This window comes from Balaenoptera ricei, chromosome 10 (assembly GCF_028023285.1).
Source record: "Balaenoptera ricei isolate mBalRic1 chromosome 10, mBalRic1.hap2, whole genome shotgun sequence".
Classification (NCBI taxonomy): domain Eukaryota; kingdom Metazoa; phylum Chordata; class Mammalia; order Artiodactyla; family Balaenopteridae; genus Balaenoptera; species Balaenoptera ricei.
The window spans coordinates 47898891-47916235 of NC_082648.1; the positions used below are offsets into that span (position 1 = coordinate 47898891).

Sequence of the window (17345 nt, forward strand, 5' to 3'; positions counted from 1 at the left end):
GTGGGGAATTAAGGTCCCCTATTATTGTATTGCTGTCTATTTCTCCCTTTAGGTCGGTTAATATTTACTTTAAGCGCTCCTAAAACCTGCCCCCTTTCTTATCTCTGTTAGTAACACCACCCAGTCACCCAAAACAGAAACTGAGAGTCACCTATTCACAATTACTTCCCTCACCTCTCATATTTAGCCAATTTCCAAACTCTGGCACCATCTCCTGGATCCACTTGATCTTCTCAGCTCCTGTCCTCTCTTCTCCACTCCCATCACTGATAGGCAGAGAATTTAGTTAATGGGACAAGACGTCCAGAGTTCTTTTTTGCCTCCAGCAGAGCAATTGGCTATGTCCACGATGATTGCTCTGTTGGCCTATCAGCCTTTATCCCTGAATAACTAAAATCTCTAACCTATCCTTGATGAACACGTAGTGTGAGTGAGAAATAAACCATTGTTTCAAGCTATTAAGATTTGGGGGTTGTTTCTTACCCATCATACCCATCTCTATCCTGATTTCAACATCTTCTGCACTACTACAACAGCCCCCTAACAAGTGTCTCTCCCTCCACTCTAAATCCCCTGTATTTTTCCAAAGTGCTACCAGAGTTACCTTTATAAAACAATCATTCCATTTCTCTGATGAAAATCTTCAGAGGTTCCTTTTTGCCTCAAAACATTCCAAAGTCCTTAATATACCTCTTAAAGCCTATCGCAAAATTAGGCTCTATATACATTCTCTCCAGCCATTCAAAATAATGCTACTTCTCCATACATACCATAGTTTTTAATACTCCTGAGTCTTTGCCCAGGCTAGTCTATCTGCTTGAAATGCATTCCCACCCTATACCACCCCACCCTACCTCTGTCTGCCTAGCCAAACAAACCACTTGGCAACTGTCCCTCCCATTTTCTCAACAGCTATTCAAATTTCTGTCTCTTCTCAAGGACCCTATTTTGCCAATGCTCTTTATTGGAACACACTAGCCCCCTAACCCAAAAGGATAAGTCTCCTAGATCACAAGGAATATCAGGGCTTTAAGGTAGGAGCTCCCTCAAATTCCTTTGTTCAGTTACCAAACACTTGTCCCCACCCCTTCTTGACCTTTTCCTCTATCTTAATAAAGGAAAGAATTTCACTCCATTATCACCACTCTCTAATGTCTTTTGCTAATTCCCCGAACATATAAATAAGCTCAAGTCTCTCATCTTAAAAAACTCTTCCTTGGGACTTCTCTGGCGGTCCAGTGATTAAGACTCTGCGCTTCCAATGCAGGGGACACGGGTTTGATCCCTGGTCCGGGAAGATCCCACATGCCGCGGAGCAACTAAGCCTGTGCGCCCCAACTACTGAGCCTGAGCTCTAGAGCCCACAAGCCACAACTACTGAGCACGTGCGCCCTAGAGTCTGTGCACCGCAACTACTGAGCCTGCGCGTCACAACTACTAAAGCCCGTGCGCCTACAGCCCATGTTCCGCAACAAGAGAAGCCACCACAACGAAGAGTAGCCCCTGCTCGCCACAACTAGAGAAAGCCCATGCGTAGCAACATAGACCCAAAACAGCCATAAATTAATTAATTTTTAAAAATTCAATATATTAAAAAAAAAAGCCCCTACCTACCTTTCTAGCCTTTTCTATAAATAATTCCCACAAACATCCCATGTGTAGGCATATCCTGTCCTTGAAGTTTGTCAAAGGCATCATGCTGCTCTGCTCTACACCTCCACCGTTTATGTAGGTAGTTCCTCCCCTACAGGTAGCTCTCTTCCTTATACCTGTCTACCTGGTTAACTCTTGTTGGCCCTTCAAGATTCATAACCCCCTGACAGAAAGTCTTTCCAGATCTCCATTGTACTTCCAAAGCACTTTGTGCATTCCTCTAGCTCAGAGTTCATCAGCCTGCAGTATCCTGACTGACTTCTCTAAGTTCTTTGAAGGTAAGGATTATGTCTTGTTTTTTTACACCCCCAGCACCTAATACTTCGTAACTATTCATATGCTAGTTGAATTAATGAATCCACTGAGACTCAATTCAAACTTCACCTTCTCTGAAAAGTTGAATCTGAAACTGTTATTTAGAATTAAGCATTCTTCCTCCTGCTTTCATATTACATTTTATTACCACCTTGTAACACTCATAACCTTGTAATTTATTTACTCTTTTGTAATCTATAAAAATAAAACACGAGCTCCTTGACAATAGGGACAATGTCGCATCTACCGTGGTATCTTTAGCATATAACACAATATCTAACCAAGAAACGGGCACCTATTAAATGTTTGAGTAAATGAGTAAGTTGCTCTTTCCATAAATTTTCTTGAGGTATTACCTGCCTTGAAGATCACTTTCTATTGTAAAAATGGAGAAGAAAGAGAAACTAAGAGAAGACCTTCTAACAAAGAACTGTCCTGGAAAGAAAACATATAGGTGATGTTTATTTTAACAAAGACTAATAATAAACTGAGTTTCTCTGATTTCTAAGCTAGTACTATATGACAGGCTCATAGTGCACCAAAGCAAAAGCTGGGTTGGTAAGATGAAACAGTGGCAAGTGAATGCCTGTAATTCTTAATTGAAAATCTATAATCTTTTCAGAGGGCCTCAGGTGGCAGACTGCGTGTGTGCGTTTGTGCGTATGGCTAAATTTGTGTCCCCTACTGCGGGAAATGAGCAAAGCACAAGTCAACAATAAAGGACAGGACAGAACAGAGAGAACAGAAGAGACTCATGGCCTAAAACACATTATGGATCTGAACAGATCCTATAGCTGAATCCAGTCAGACTGCTAAACTGAAAAGACAATGGCTATTTCCCAACCTATAAGAAACTAATAGGCAGAAAAACATTTATGAAAGCAATGTTAATTCCAAAGAGAAAAAGGAAAAAAAAGAGAAAAATAAAGCACACAGAAATAAAGCACCATTTTATCTCTGCCAATATAACTTCAATGCTGTTCTGTTACCTAACAGCACTAGAGAACATTATTTAGAGACTAGTAATTTGATCATGTTTAATATAGACAGTCCTTCTGTGAGGTAGGCTATGCTTGCTGACTGTGGCCACCAAACAGATGTAAATACATCCCAGCTACATGGAAAGTGTGCTCACTAATATCTGTAGATACCTTTTTGTCTCTCTTCTGTATTATCTACTAACTACAGGTGAAGTAAAATACTGAAGCTCGCCTAAGAATTCATTAAGCGCAGCTTCAATCTCAAGTGTTTACATTTTAAATGAGTAAATGTATCAGGAAGTATTACTGTATTTAACCTTGAGATATCTCCAAAAGTCAATTTTCCTGTACCCTAAAAGGAAACAGACCAACAACTCCATTTTACATATAAAGACACTGATTCAGCAGAGTTCATGAGGGTAAACTCAGCACAGCCTCAGAGAACTTCAAACAGGGTTAAAAATTCAAGTCTCAGGCACTGGCTCTGATTTTACTCCCTCACAAAGCCTACACAGAAACTAAACAGGTTTGATTCCTTTCAGTAGTCCTATCTTATCAGTCAATCACACTTAATTTTTCAGCCATCACACTCATTCAGTTAAAAAGAAAGAAAAAATATTTCTGCACTATCATATAGGGAAAATACTCCAAGCGCAAACCCTCTTCGTCTTCCTCTTCTTTTCTGTCAAAAATACTGCTAAGGCAACTAAGCCATGTGCCACAACTACTGAGCCTGCGCTCTAAAGCCCGTGAGCTACAACTACTGAGCCCGAGTGCCACAACTACTGAAGCCCACGCGCCTAGAGCCCATGCTCCGCAACAAGAGAAGCCAGCGCACCACAACATAGAGTAGCCCCCGCTCGCCGCAACTAGAGAAAGCCCGCGTGCAGAAAGGAAGACCCAATGCAGCCATAAATAAAAAATTTTTTTTTAAATTAAAAAAAAATACTGCTAGGACAGAGAGTAAAACACAAAGAATAAATTTTAAACCAAATAACTCTGAAGGGAAAATAAGGAGAACTGGAAAGGGGGATAACTAATTTAAGGCTGAAGATACCATGATAAAGGTAAAACTTTGGTAGTACAGGCACAACTTAGTTCAGGATTTCAGTTGTTGGCCTTAGTATAGGGCAAAAACTTAGTTCAGGATTTCAGTTGTTGGCTTTAGTATAGCTCTGCCCCAAATCAAGACTCTAACAATGATCTCTCTTGGGTACAGTGTTAGCTAGGAGGGGCAAAACAACTGGCAAAGGGAATTCCCTGGTGGTCCAATTGTTAGGGCTCTGTGCTTCCACTGCAGGGTGCACGGGTTCAATCCCTAGTCGGGGAACTAAGATCCCGCGTGATGAGCCCAAAAAAAAAAAAACTGACAAAATCACAATCTAGACACAGACCTCTAGAACATATGCCTCAAATTATCTAATTATTTTTCTTTCCTTCTCTTTTCCTTACAGCTAGTAGAGGAATAAGACAAAAATCACATGCTCTAGAGCTCTTCTGGCACTGGAGAGATCACGATCCTAGCAAATTTAACTTCAGTGTGAGCAGAAAACTTAGAATGGAATGTACAGAGGTAAACATGGTAAAGACAAAGAGGAACCCAGCTTTGTGGAAACTGGTCCAAGAGAGGCAGACAAAATGAGAGTTTTGGGGATGCCCTGAAGGGTTCCAGAACATTACACCTAAACGAAGGAAGGTTTCTGTGGTTTTCCGGTGGAGAGGTGTCCAGCTGAAACAATGGTATACCCCAGGGCAGCAAGGTGTGACAACAGGGAAGGTGAAAGAACAAGTAATTCATCTGTAGCTGAAGCCTAACCCTGAAAGCAAAGGGAAAACAGCAAAATGTAAGGCAGGTGAGATAAAGCAGCCAGATTTTAAAACTATATATGGGCTTCCCTGGTGGCACAGTGGTTAAGAATCTGCCTGCCAATGCAGGGGACACAGGTTCGAGCCCTGGTCCGAGAAGATCCCACATGCTGCAGAGCAACAAAGCCCGTGCACCACAACTACTGAGCCTGCGCTCTAGAGCCCGCGAGCCACAACTACTGAGTTCACGTGCCACAACTGAAGCCCGCGTACCTAGAACCCGTGCTCCACAAGAGAAGACACCACAGTGAGAAGCCCACGCACCGCAACGAAGAGTAGGCCCTGCTCGCCGCAACCAGAGAAAGCCCACACACAGCAATGAAGACCCAACGCAGCCAAAAATAAAAAAATAAATAAAATAAATAAATTTTAAAAAAAAAAGAAAAAGATTCAAGAGAAACTGCAGAGATAAGAGACTACTTAACTTATGATTACTGGATATTAAAGAGTAAGAAGGATTCAAGTATGACATCCAGGTTTCTGGCTTATGCAACTAGGTAGTATGATTCAAAGAAAAAAGAACTCAGAAAGAACAGATTTCCATGGAAAAATTATTCCTGCTGTGGGCATGTTGAGTCTGAGGTGCTGTGTAACAGTCAAATGGAGATGTTCAAGAGACCACTGAATAAATGAGCCTAGAGCTCAGGTAAGAGATCAGAACTGGAGACAGAGACTCACAAATTGCCAGCTTATAACAGATGCCAAGTGAAGCCATCAGGGTGGATGAGACTGACAAATAGAACAATGTTCTTCTAAATGTCATCCAAGACAACTGACCAGAGACATCACAAACACCTGGAATGTTTGTTAAAATACAAACTCCTGGGCTCCATCCCAAGCCTACTAAGTCAAAAATCTCTGGGGATAAGCCCAGGAACACACATTTCATTCATTCATTCCATAAATGTGTATTGAGGGACTATTCTAGGCATTAGGAATATAACAGATATAAAATAAACAAGGTCCCTGTCCCATAGGTTTTGGGTTCTAGGCATGGCCAGACTACAGGCAAGAAAACAAACAAGATAACTTAAGATATTGTTAAGTGCTATGGAGAAAATAAAACAGAGAAATTTAGTGAAGCAATAGTAAGAACAGGAAAGTGTGGTACAAGGTAAGTCAGAGCAGCTGGCAGAGGCGAGATCATGAAGGCTTTTGTAAGCCACATTCTTAAATTCTCCAAGAGATGCTTATGCCTTTAAGGTTTAAGAATCAGAAGTAAAAGGGGAGAATACGACAGTAACCTTACGGAAAACACATATTTAAGGGATGAGCAGGAGAAAAAGAGCCAGGAATGCAAGTGGAAAAGAAAGTAGTATCACTGAAACATTTCAAGAAAGAGAAGGGTCAATATGACAAACACGCCAGAAAACCTGAATTAAGATAAGGATGAAAAGGAGTCCGTTAGATTAACAAGGCCCACCATGTTCTTCCCATTGATTTTGATGGATGCTGGGAGCTGCTCCACCAATAGTATTAGAAACACTAAGTGACCACTTCTCGTAGATGTGTATATTCACCTGTTACCCATCCATAGCACATTGTTTCCTAGAAGTTATCAGCTGGTTACTAGTCCTAGATCTTCTTCTTCCCTTCTCCCACAGAATCAAAAAGGAGAAAATATAATTTGTGAGTATAGGGAGAAAAAATGTATTTCAAATGTATCCCTTATTCAGTTTGGATTGTCACTGCCTTGATTACTTTCCTCCTAGTTCTGTTATAAAGCTTACACAAGTCTGAACCACCCTTCTCCAAGGAAGTATTCCCCATAATGCTGCTCCTGTGCCAAAACCACGCACAAATTCTTACAACCGGCACATCCAACAAAAACACAGCCCCCACAAAAATATGAACTGCATACCTGGAAAATCTAGTCTTTTAATATGAATGTTGACCACTTTAAGGTCCGATCAGCTTTTAAGAAAGAGAAAAGTGCTTTGCAGATATGAAATATGGTTTTGATCATTATTAATAATAAACACTGAGGCACAAATGTTGTTATCAACATGAAATATACCAAAAACATCCATACATGGAAGATAACGAATCAAGTGGCAAAGGAAACTAGCTAATAATGTTAAAAGTCTATCTCTATTCTGTACACTAGACAAGAATTGTATGGAAGACTAATAGTGGGAGCAAAATTACCTCCAAAAGATCAAGATAGCACTTGACTAGTCTGCAAACCAGCTTTTTCTCTTTCTTTTCCCACTACAGACTCACAACCAATAAATATCAATTAGAAATAAACTATTTTATTAAACTTAGAAGGTTTTGCATAGCACAGGAAACTGTAAACAAAACAGACAACCCTCAGAATGGGAGAAAATATTTGCAAATGAGGAAACCAACAAGGGATTAATCTCCAAAATATGTAAACAGCCATGCAGCTCAATATCGAAAAAACAAACAACTCAATCAAAAAACAGGCAGAAGAGGGACTTCCCTGGTGGCACAGAGGTTAAGAATCCGCCTGCCAATGCAGGGGACACGGGTTCGAGCCCTGGTCCGGGAAGATTCCCACATGCCACGGAGCAACTAAGCCCATGCGCCACAACTACTGAGCCTGTGCTCTAGAGCCCACGAGCCACAACTACTGAGACCGCTCGCCTAGAGCCCATGCTCTGCAACAAGAGAAGGCACTGCAATGAGAAGCCCACACACCGCAACTAAGAGTAGCCCTCACCCGCCGCAACTAAAGAAAGCCCACGCGCAGCAACAAAGACCCAACACAGCCAAAAATAAATAATAAATTAATTTTTTAAAAAATGGGCAGAAGATCTAAACAGACATTTCTCCAAAGAAGACATACAGATGGCTAAAAAGAACATGAAAAGATGCTCAACATCATCTAATTATTAGAGAAATGCAAATCAAAACTACAATGAAGTATCACCTCATACCGGTCAGAGTGGTCATCATCAAAAAATCTACAAACAAAAAATGATGGAGAGGGTGCAGAAAAAAGGGAACCCTCCTACGCTGTTGGTGCGAATGTAAATTGGTACAGCCACTACGGAGAACAGTATGGAGGTTCCTTAAAAAACTAAAATAAACCCAGCAATCCCACTCCTGGGCATATACCTGGAGAAAACCATAAGTCAAAAAGATACATGCACCCCAATGTTCACTGCAGCACTATTAACAATAGCCAAGACATGGAAGCAATCTAAATGTCCATCATCAGAGGAATGGATAAAGAAGATGTGGTACATATATACAATGGAATATTACTCAGCCATAAAAAAGAACAAAATAATGCCATCTGCAGCAACATGGATGGACCCAGAGATTGTCATATTGAGTGAAGTAAGTCAGACACAGAAAGACAAATATCGTATGTTTATATGTGGAATCTAAAAAAAAGGGTCCAATGAACTTATTTACAAAACAGAAATAGAGTCACAGATGTAGAAAACAAACTTATGGTTACCAAGTGGGAAAGAGGGGGAAGGGATAAATTGGGAGGCTGGGATTGACATACACACACTATTATATATAAAATAGGTAACTCATAAGAACCTACTATATAGCACAGGGAACTCTACCTAATACTCTGTAATGACCTATATGGGAAAAGAATCTAAACAAGAGTGGATATATGTATAACTGATTCACTCTATGGTACAGCAGAAACTAACACAACACTGTAAATCAACTATACTTCAATAAAAATTAATTTTAAAAAAAAGAGAAAGAAACTGATTTATTTTAAACCCTGCTGATTACCTCACTTATCTTCACACTTCTAGCTCTACAGGATAAGGACTTAAGCTGAGATCTTTTGGGACCTGAGTAACTGTGTAGGTGCAAACCTATAGTTTTTACTTGCCTGCAAAAAATTTTGAGGTCTTCAGTGAAAAGCAAAAACAAGCTGCAAAACACATTATTAACGCCTTTAGAGCATTGGGCTAAGTCAGGGAAGAGACCTTACAAAAGCATTTAACCACTAGCTTCATTTTTTTTCCCCAAGAAAATACTGGGAAAGGCCTGAAAAGTACCTCCCAGGAAAAATCAAAGTCTTTGACAATTTAGAAAAGCAAGCAAGCAGTTAAAGGGACCGAAAAGATTTTTTGTTTTCTTGTGGTATACAAACTAAGGAGGAATAGAATAAAATGAGTCCTTTAAAAATACCAAAAGTGTTTTGACTATTGGGAGACATGACTGCCTGAGGCTTTTTTACCTTTTTTCCTTATTCTCTCTCTCATCTCAAGGCTGGGGTTCCCAATCTGATCAGTTCTTTTTTTAAAAGCACAGTTAAGTACTCTGGGAAACTTACTGTCAAAACTAGAAAACTGAAACAGCTTTCCCAGTATAGGTTCAAACAACTGGACTGAACAACTCATAAGACATCTTGCAGAAAAGCAAAAAGAGGGGACTTCCCTGGTGGTCCAGTGGTAAAGACTCCACGCCCCCAATGCAAGGGGGCTGGGTTCTATCCTTAGTCAGGAAACTAGCTCCCACATGCATGCCACAATTAAGAGTCCACATGCCGCAACTAAGAGCCCACATGCCACAACTAAGGGATTCCGCATGCCGCAACAAAGTTCCCACATGCCGCAACTGAGACCCAGTGCAGCCAAAGAAATAAATAAATATTAAAAAAAAAAGAAGAAAAGCAAAAAGAACACCTGGATTTAGGAAACATCCCAGAATCTTTCCTTTCATACCACCTAAGTAAAAATGATGAAACCACTGCAGATTATTGTACTTAGGGCTTTCAACACCAATTTTTTTTAAGTGTTAGAGAAAATAGATACACACTAAGGAAATCTAAGGGAACTCAAAGAGGAGTTAAAACAGATCAAGGTTAAGAAATCTTTCCTATCTATATCTGTTTTCAGAAATAAATTCAAACTTAAGAAGGGGGACTTCCCTGGTGGCACAGTGGTTAAGAATCCACCTGCCAATGCAGGGGACACAGGTTCATTCCCTGGTCCAGGAAGATCCCACATACCATGGAGCAACTAAGCCCGTGCGCCACAACTACTGAGCCTGTGCTCTAGAGCCCGCGAGCCACAACTACTGAGCCTGTGCGCCACAACTACTGAAGCCCGCACGCCTAGAGCCCGTGCTCCACAACAAGAGAAGCCACTGCAATGAGAAGCCCGCGCACCACAACGAAGAGTAGCCCCCGCTCACCACAACGAGAGAAAGCCTGCGTGCAGCAACAAAGACCCAGCGCAGCCAACAACAAAAAAAAAAAAAAAACTTAAGGAATGGACAGAGTAACTTTATTGGAGAGATGGAACAAGTGCTACACTGCTAAAGTGACAATCATGGTAAGAACAAAAGGTAACCACTAAAAGACAATTAAGTGGCATGTTTTCTACAGACAGTGAAAAGGATACAGCTGAAGGAAAATACTAAAGCCACTGTGTATGAAGAATATCTCTAAAATTAGACCCACCAACTGTATTCATGCACACATATTCAAGCCATGAGTCCAGTTATTTTTCCTACTTATAAGTTGGCAGCACATTCCACAGAGGGACACTCAGAGTCCTTTATCCCATCTTACAAGTAGGCATGGGGGAAAAATACAAAACAAAACACACACACACACAGACAAATACACACACACACAGAATTTCACAAAATTCTCTCCTCTGTACTTCCTGGGACCATGTAACCAAAATGCAACACTTTTTATCCCTTCCTCAAAATCTGCTTTTTCCTGAAAGCTTTCCTTGAGTTCATGAAGAGATCTGGTACAGGAATAAGCAATGCATCATTCAGAAACCATTACCTATACTGAAACATTGTCAGTACTCAGTACAGTATTTATCTCTAAGAGGTGAGAACATGGCATAGAGATGTTTGAATGTCTCTGGGTCCTGAGAAAGACTTCTTAGAAACTTTGTGAAAGGATTTTAAAAGAGACAAGAGAAATGAGGTAGAAGCCTTTATTAATGTGCCAAAATTATGTCAGGAATTATTCACAAAATGAGAATATACCTCTTTACAATAATAATAACTGAACCAGATCCAGTCCAACAGATACAAGTTCCCCAATTCTCCCACTCCCACTTCCCACTCAAACTGTTCTCTCATGGGCCTGGAAGCTTTCAATGTCCTGGCAAAAGTTTAAGCAAAAACATAGCTTTGCAACCAGCATTCCTACAAAGTGTTAAAAGCACTACCTCGCCCGCTTTGCCTTCCTAAGCTGGAAAACAGTTGCCAGGACTGCCCCAAAGAGAAATCTCATCCAGGCCACTCTAGCCAGAAGATCAATGAAGGTAACAAATACACCAATCAAGAAATGAGAAAGGAAAAAATAAATGAGGGATAAACCACACAACTCAGGGGGCCTGCTCTTTTTACCCTCAAACTTAATATAATTTAGTTGCTAAAAGTGACCCCACAAATGGATTTGTAGAAAAAAGGATCAGATGTTCCCCAAAACCGAACACTCCACCATTGTTAAAGAAAGCTATTCTTCCAAGTTTTCAAGCTCAACTGTCTCCACATGAATGGGGGAAAAAAATCTAACCCATACAGCCCAGACCATAAATATTAACATCTTCAGTTTACTGAAAAATTCAAAGTGGAACCAGCCTACTCAGTTCTCTGAGGCCAAAGAGGTAAGGATGGTGATGTTCATCTCATCAGAGATGTGAACAAACCTCAAGGCAAGAGCCTGAAACAGTAAAAATTCTAGCCACATGAAATCTGAGATAATCTTCCTCGGAGACCACCAACACCACACTCCATCCTCTCTGCCTTCAAAGTGCTTTCACTCAATGACCTGAAAGCACAAGACTTCTGTCAAAACAGAAACGTGGCAAGAACTCACACAAAAAAAACTCAAGTTCTTCCAGTAAATACCTTACAAAATCCTAGTGGAAATACATGTCTCTCATTTATGACAATGAGAGAGTTCAAGAATAAAACTCCTCTTCTTGGGGACTTCCCTGGTGGTTCAGTGGTAAAGAATCTGCCTTACAACACAGGGGACGCGGGTTTGAACCCTGGTCAGGGAACTAAGATCCCACATGCCACGGGGCAACTAACCCTGTGTGCCACAGCTACCGAGTTCGCACGCCTCAACTAGAGGTCACGCGCTCTGGAAGCTGTGCACCACAACTACAGAGCCCACGCACCCTGGAGCCCGCACGCCACAACTAGAGAGAAGCCCACACACCACAACCAAGAGCCCGCATGCCTCAACGAAGATCCCCCCCTGTGCCGCAACTAAGACCCGACACAGCCAAAAATAAAAATAAAACAAATAAATCTTTTAAAAAAAAACCTCTTCTTTACCTATTCAATCAATAAATTTGTTGAGCACCTACTGCATATCAAGGGCTATACTAAGGGCTGAGGATACAGCAACTAACAAAACAAGACCATCTAAACCTCATGAAACTTACACTCTAATGCCGGAGACTAAATATGTATAGTATGTTATAGGTTGATAAGGGGTAAGGAGGAAAATAAAGCAAAATGGGATAGGAAGTTATGTAAATATATGTGGAGGAATGGCTTTGCAATATAGATAGCTGAAGAAATGTCACTGTTAGAGTGAAGCCCTCTATTTGAGTAAAGCCCTGAAGGTGAGGGCACAAGGCTATGCAGGTTTACACGGAAAAGGTGATCCATGAAGACCCAAGTGCCAGCTGCTGAGGCAGAAGTGTGCCTGATGTGCTCAAGGAACAGAGCAGAGACCAGTGAATATGTTTGGGGCGGGAGGGGGGGGGAGGGGGAGGTTGCTACATATCTTGGACTTTAAAGACGACTGTAAAGTCTCTGATTTTTATTCTGATAGAGGAAGGTAACCAACTCCTCTTCAGACTTCTTTCAATTAAAAAAAATCAGGCACCCTATTCTTATATGTGCAAGTTTTTTAATTTTTGTTTTAAATTGAAGATCTACAGTGTAGATCCTAGAGTGGACGCGAAACTGGAACTTAAACTCTGAAATACAACTTTCGCTGACAGTTCATCAGACCTTCAAGAAAGATTCTCTGTTCTCTCAACCCTGTGGAGAAGTGCAACAGGGAGGAAAAATACAACTAAAAGTGAACTGAATGGACTAACTACTACCACCTTCCACCACTATTTAAGCCGTTTCAGTCTTGATGTCCCAGACTCCAAAAAGGGGGGAAAAAACAGGAGAAATAAAACGAGAGGTGAAAAAAAAAAGCATTAGGAAGAAAGAGGAGCCATAAACAACTGATTCAAGTGCCAATTTGACTACCCAAAAATACAATAAAAAGGCAAGGAATGTGTGACATTCCTGAAGTGGAACCTGTCACCTCCCTCCTCCCCAGTCTCCATGCTGCCTACCAACATAGACAGGGCTCAGGCGTCTCAATTTTGGTTAAGTCTCTTGGAAAAAATATATATAAAAGGACATTCATCCAACTGAGAGCTGAATTTAAATTTTCCAACACCTCCCTTTGATTTAATGAAACTCTGGGACTGTTATTCGATCATTTCTCATCATTATCCAAGAACAATTCACTTTGAGTGAATAAATATTCTGTGGACTTACTAGGCTAATGGTCACAAACGTTGAAATTTTGGGTTCTACAGGTAACCGAAATCGAGAAGAGTTTTCAGAGCCTCAAGAGTTAGTTACGAGCTTAGCGTAGGCCCAACTTTTAAGCTCCAGAACCATCTCCCTGTACGTTCCAACTCAAATCTCTGTCCAATGAACTCGGACACCAGCATAATCTGAAACACTCCAACACCTTTCCCTCCCATTTTTCCAAGGCTCAAAGGACAACGGAGACCCAAGAAACACATGGAGCTAGTCACCCCCGAGCACCACAAGGGCGCAACAGTTTTTAGGTCCCACCGCACAGGCCACAGGTGGCGCCAGCCCCACACCCTCAGCCCCGCGCCCCTCGCTTCTCGCCTGCGCTCCCCGACCACACTTGGGGCGTCTCTGGCCTCGGGGCCGTCCTTCAGGGGAGGCTCGGGCCCTGACCCACCGCCCGCGGGTCGGGAAGTACCAGCGCGGGGACCCAGACCGGGGGCCTCCGCCCGCCCGGCAGCCCGCGCGGCCGCCACGCCCCCTCCCCACGGGCCGCCCGCGCTGCCCGCCCCCTTGGCCGGGAGGTGGCCTCACCTCACGCGGGCCGTAGCGGGGAGGGCGCCCGCGTTTCCGCCCGCCGCCCGGGCTCACGGCCGCTCGGCTGCGGCTCGGCCCCGACGGCCGGCGGCGGCGCGCTTCTGGGGGCGGACTCTTCTCGGCCGGGGTTTCCCCGGGGCCCAGGGCGGGGGAGTAGGGGGGACTGGGGCGGGGGAGGGGAAAGGGGCTTGGGAAGGAGGGGGGAGAGGGGGAGAAAAGGGGGGAACCAAACCCGCAACGGGAGAAAAGGGGGGAGGGGGAAAATCAGAAGGGGAAGAAAGGCCCAGAGTCCGCCCCCCGCTGCGGCCTGCGCGCTACGTCACCACGTCCGGCGTAATCGTCACCGCGTCTTGCGCCCGGAGCGTCCCTGCTTCCTGTGTGCATGTCTCCACGCCTACAGACGCCCCTTGCCTACTCACCCACCTCCCCAGCCCGCACGCACACGCTGTGCTGTCCGACACACGCGTTCGCTCTGTCGCCTTCGCGTTACCTGTGTCTTCAGCCGCCAATGCAGATCCACTGCGACCCTCAGTTCACCTGAAGCCCATCAAGTCTGTCAGATTCACCCTTGATTTAAACATAATACTAATAACTGTAGTTTAAGTTTACAGAGCACTTTCAAAGTAGCCTTTCACTTAGGACAGTGACTCCTGCTCCCGAAACAGTATATATGCAGTAAATATTTGTGGTATAAATGGATAAAGATCATGTGGTAGGTAAATGTCCATTTTTTCCAGATGTAAAAATTTAACTCTAAGTAAAGTAGGTTTAAGTACATCCCATTTAAAATCACTTCTTCCCGCCACCACCCTCTAACCTACAGTTCTCTTTTAAAAAGTCATCTTAAATTTGCAACCTCCCTGACGAAGTGAGAGAGTGGCATGGACATATATACACTACCAAATGTAAAACCGATAGCAAGTGGGAAGCAGTCGCATAGCACAAGGACATCAGCTCTGTGCTTTGTGACCACCTAGAGGGGTGGGATAGGGAGGGTGGGAGGGAGTCGCAAGAGGGAGGAGATATGGGGATATATGTATATGTATAGCTGATTCACTTTGTTACAAAGCAGAAACTCACACACCATTGTAAAGCAATTATACTCCAATAAAGATGTTTAAAAAAAAAGAAAAATTTGCAACCTCCCCACACTGACCATTCTAGGCAGAATCAATCTAGCTACTAATTACATGTATTTGCATCGTTTCTTGACCAACTCCCTCAAAGAAGCATTGTAGTCTTACATTGATAGAATTCAACCATTAAATATTTACTATGTGACAGGAACTGCAGTAGGAAACAAAAAAATTATAGTATAATGTAAGTGCTATAATAGAGAGGTGTTCAATGTGCTATGGAAACACAAGAAGGAGCAATTAGTTCCTAGATGTAAGAGATTAAGTAAGCTACAGAGAAGCTAAAGGTGAAATTTCAGTTAACCTTGAAGAATATAAGTAGGAGTTCATCAGAAAGGCAAGAATGGAGATTCCAGAAAGGTCATAGAGGTAAGAACTTCTCCTTTCCTTCAAGAATCAGCAAGTTCCAGGGGCTTGCCTGGTGGCGCAGTGGTTGAGAGTCTGCCTGCCAATGCAGGGGACACGGGTTCGAGCCCTGGTCTGGGAAGATCCCACATGCCGCGGAGCAACTGGGCCCGTGAGCCACAATTACTGAGCCTGCGCGTCTGGAGCCTGTGCTCCGCAACAGGAGAGGCCACGATAGTGAGAGGCCCGCGCACCGCGATGAAGAGTGACCCCCGCTTGCCGCAACTAGAGAAAGCCCTCGCACAGAAACGAAGACCCAACACAGCCATAAATAAATAAATTTAAAAAAAAATGCAAACCTTTAAAAAAAAAAAAAAGAATCAGCAAGTTCCAGGTTTTCAAGTTGGAGGCAGGAGATAATGACAGCCAGGAGGAAATAATGGCTAATATTTGTGTTATGTATGTATGTATATAGAATATGTAGCATTCTACAGCTATTATTTCCATTTAATCCTCAAAACAACAGGTATTACTGTTATGCTCATTTTGTAAGATAAGGAACCCTGAGGCACCAAAATCCCAGATTTTGAACTGAGACAGTTTATCTTCGAAGCCTGCTCTTAATCACTGCACTATTAGAAATGTAACTGGAAAGGGCAGGTTTCAAAGGACCTGTGTGTCGTAATGCAGAGTGAAACAGCTGGGTCTTTTAGGGACAAATGCAGTAACTGAAGAACAGCTAAGGCAGAAACATGAGGCATCCAGCCCTAAGAGAAGCCCTCCTCTGTTTCCCCCGCTTTTGCTAACCTCTTTTTCCCCAACTATTTGCCAGCGAGAAGGGGAGCAACTGAAGTCTTCAGATGTGAGGGGGTCTGGGAACTACATACTGTAGTTAAGACATGAAACAAATAGCAGTATAACTACCTCCCCCAACCTCAAGATAAAGTTATATCCATGAATGAAATTGGGAATATTAAAATGTTAGATATAAGATCAGTCCCTGTAGACTGGGAAACTATTAGAGAGTGACTACTAATAGGTACAGGGTTTCTTTTGGGGATGATGAAAATATTCTTAGTGGTGGTGGTTGCACAACTCTGTGAATGTAGTAAAAACCGCTGAATTATATACTCTAAAGGGTGAATTTTTTTTTTCAAATTTTATTTATTTATTTTTTATTTATGGCTGTGTTGGGTCTTCGTTTCTGTGCAAGGGCTTTCTCTAGTTGTGGCAAGCGGGGGCCACTCTTCATTGCGGTGCGCAGGCCTCTCACTATCGCGGCCTCTCTTGTTGCGGAGCACAGGCTCCAGACGTGCAGGCTCAGTAACTGTGGCTCACGGGCCCAGTCGCTCCGTGGCATGTGGGATCTTCCCAGACCAGGACTCGAACCCGTGTGCCCTGCATTGGCAGGCAGATTCTCAACCACTGCGCCACCAGGGAAGCCTAAAGGGTGAATTTTATGTTCTGTGAATTATATCTCAATAAAACCCTTATGTTATAAATAAATAAATTTATACTAGAAACTGAATAATAAATCTACTTCTATCACAGTGCTTAAAAAAGAAGAGGGGCTTCCCTGGCGGTCCAGTGGTTAAGACTCTGTGCTTCCAATGCAGGGGGCTCTGGTTCGATCCCTCGTTGGGGAACTAAGATCCCACATGCCACTCGGCAAAAAAAAAGAAAAAAGAAAAAAGATCAGCCCCTGTTGAAGGGGCTAAGAAACTGTGACACACAAAAATTCAATCTAGGTGACTTGAGTGTAACTTCTTATAACCAGCCTGTAAGCCTGTATTCTAGAATTTATTCACTCAATAAATATGTTTTAAACACCTATATTATATTGTAGGTCCTATGTGCAATGCTGGAATATAGTGGTAAGCAGCAGAGATGACTTAAGTGACTGCACTACAGATAGTGATTGGGGACATGGCCTCTAAGAAAGGAGAGTCCAGAAGGGCAAATATTGGCAGAA

The 17345-nt window shown here is 42.7% G+C and overlaps 1 protein-coding gene across 1 annotated transcript in view; it reads right to left on the minus strand.

The window, feature by feature from the left end:
- Positions 1-14183, minus strand: part of R3HDM2 (R3H domain containing 2) — a 148871-nt gene extending 134688 nt beyond the window's left edge. Inside the window, exon 1 of the mRNA XM_059936257.1 lies at positions 13890-14183. The gene's annotated coding sequence lies outside the window, so the exon portion shown is untranslated. The remainder of the gene's footprint in view (positions 1-13889) is intronic.
- Positions 14184-17345: the final 3162 nt, after the last annotated feature.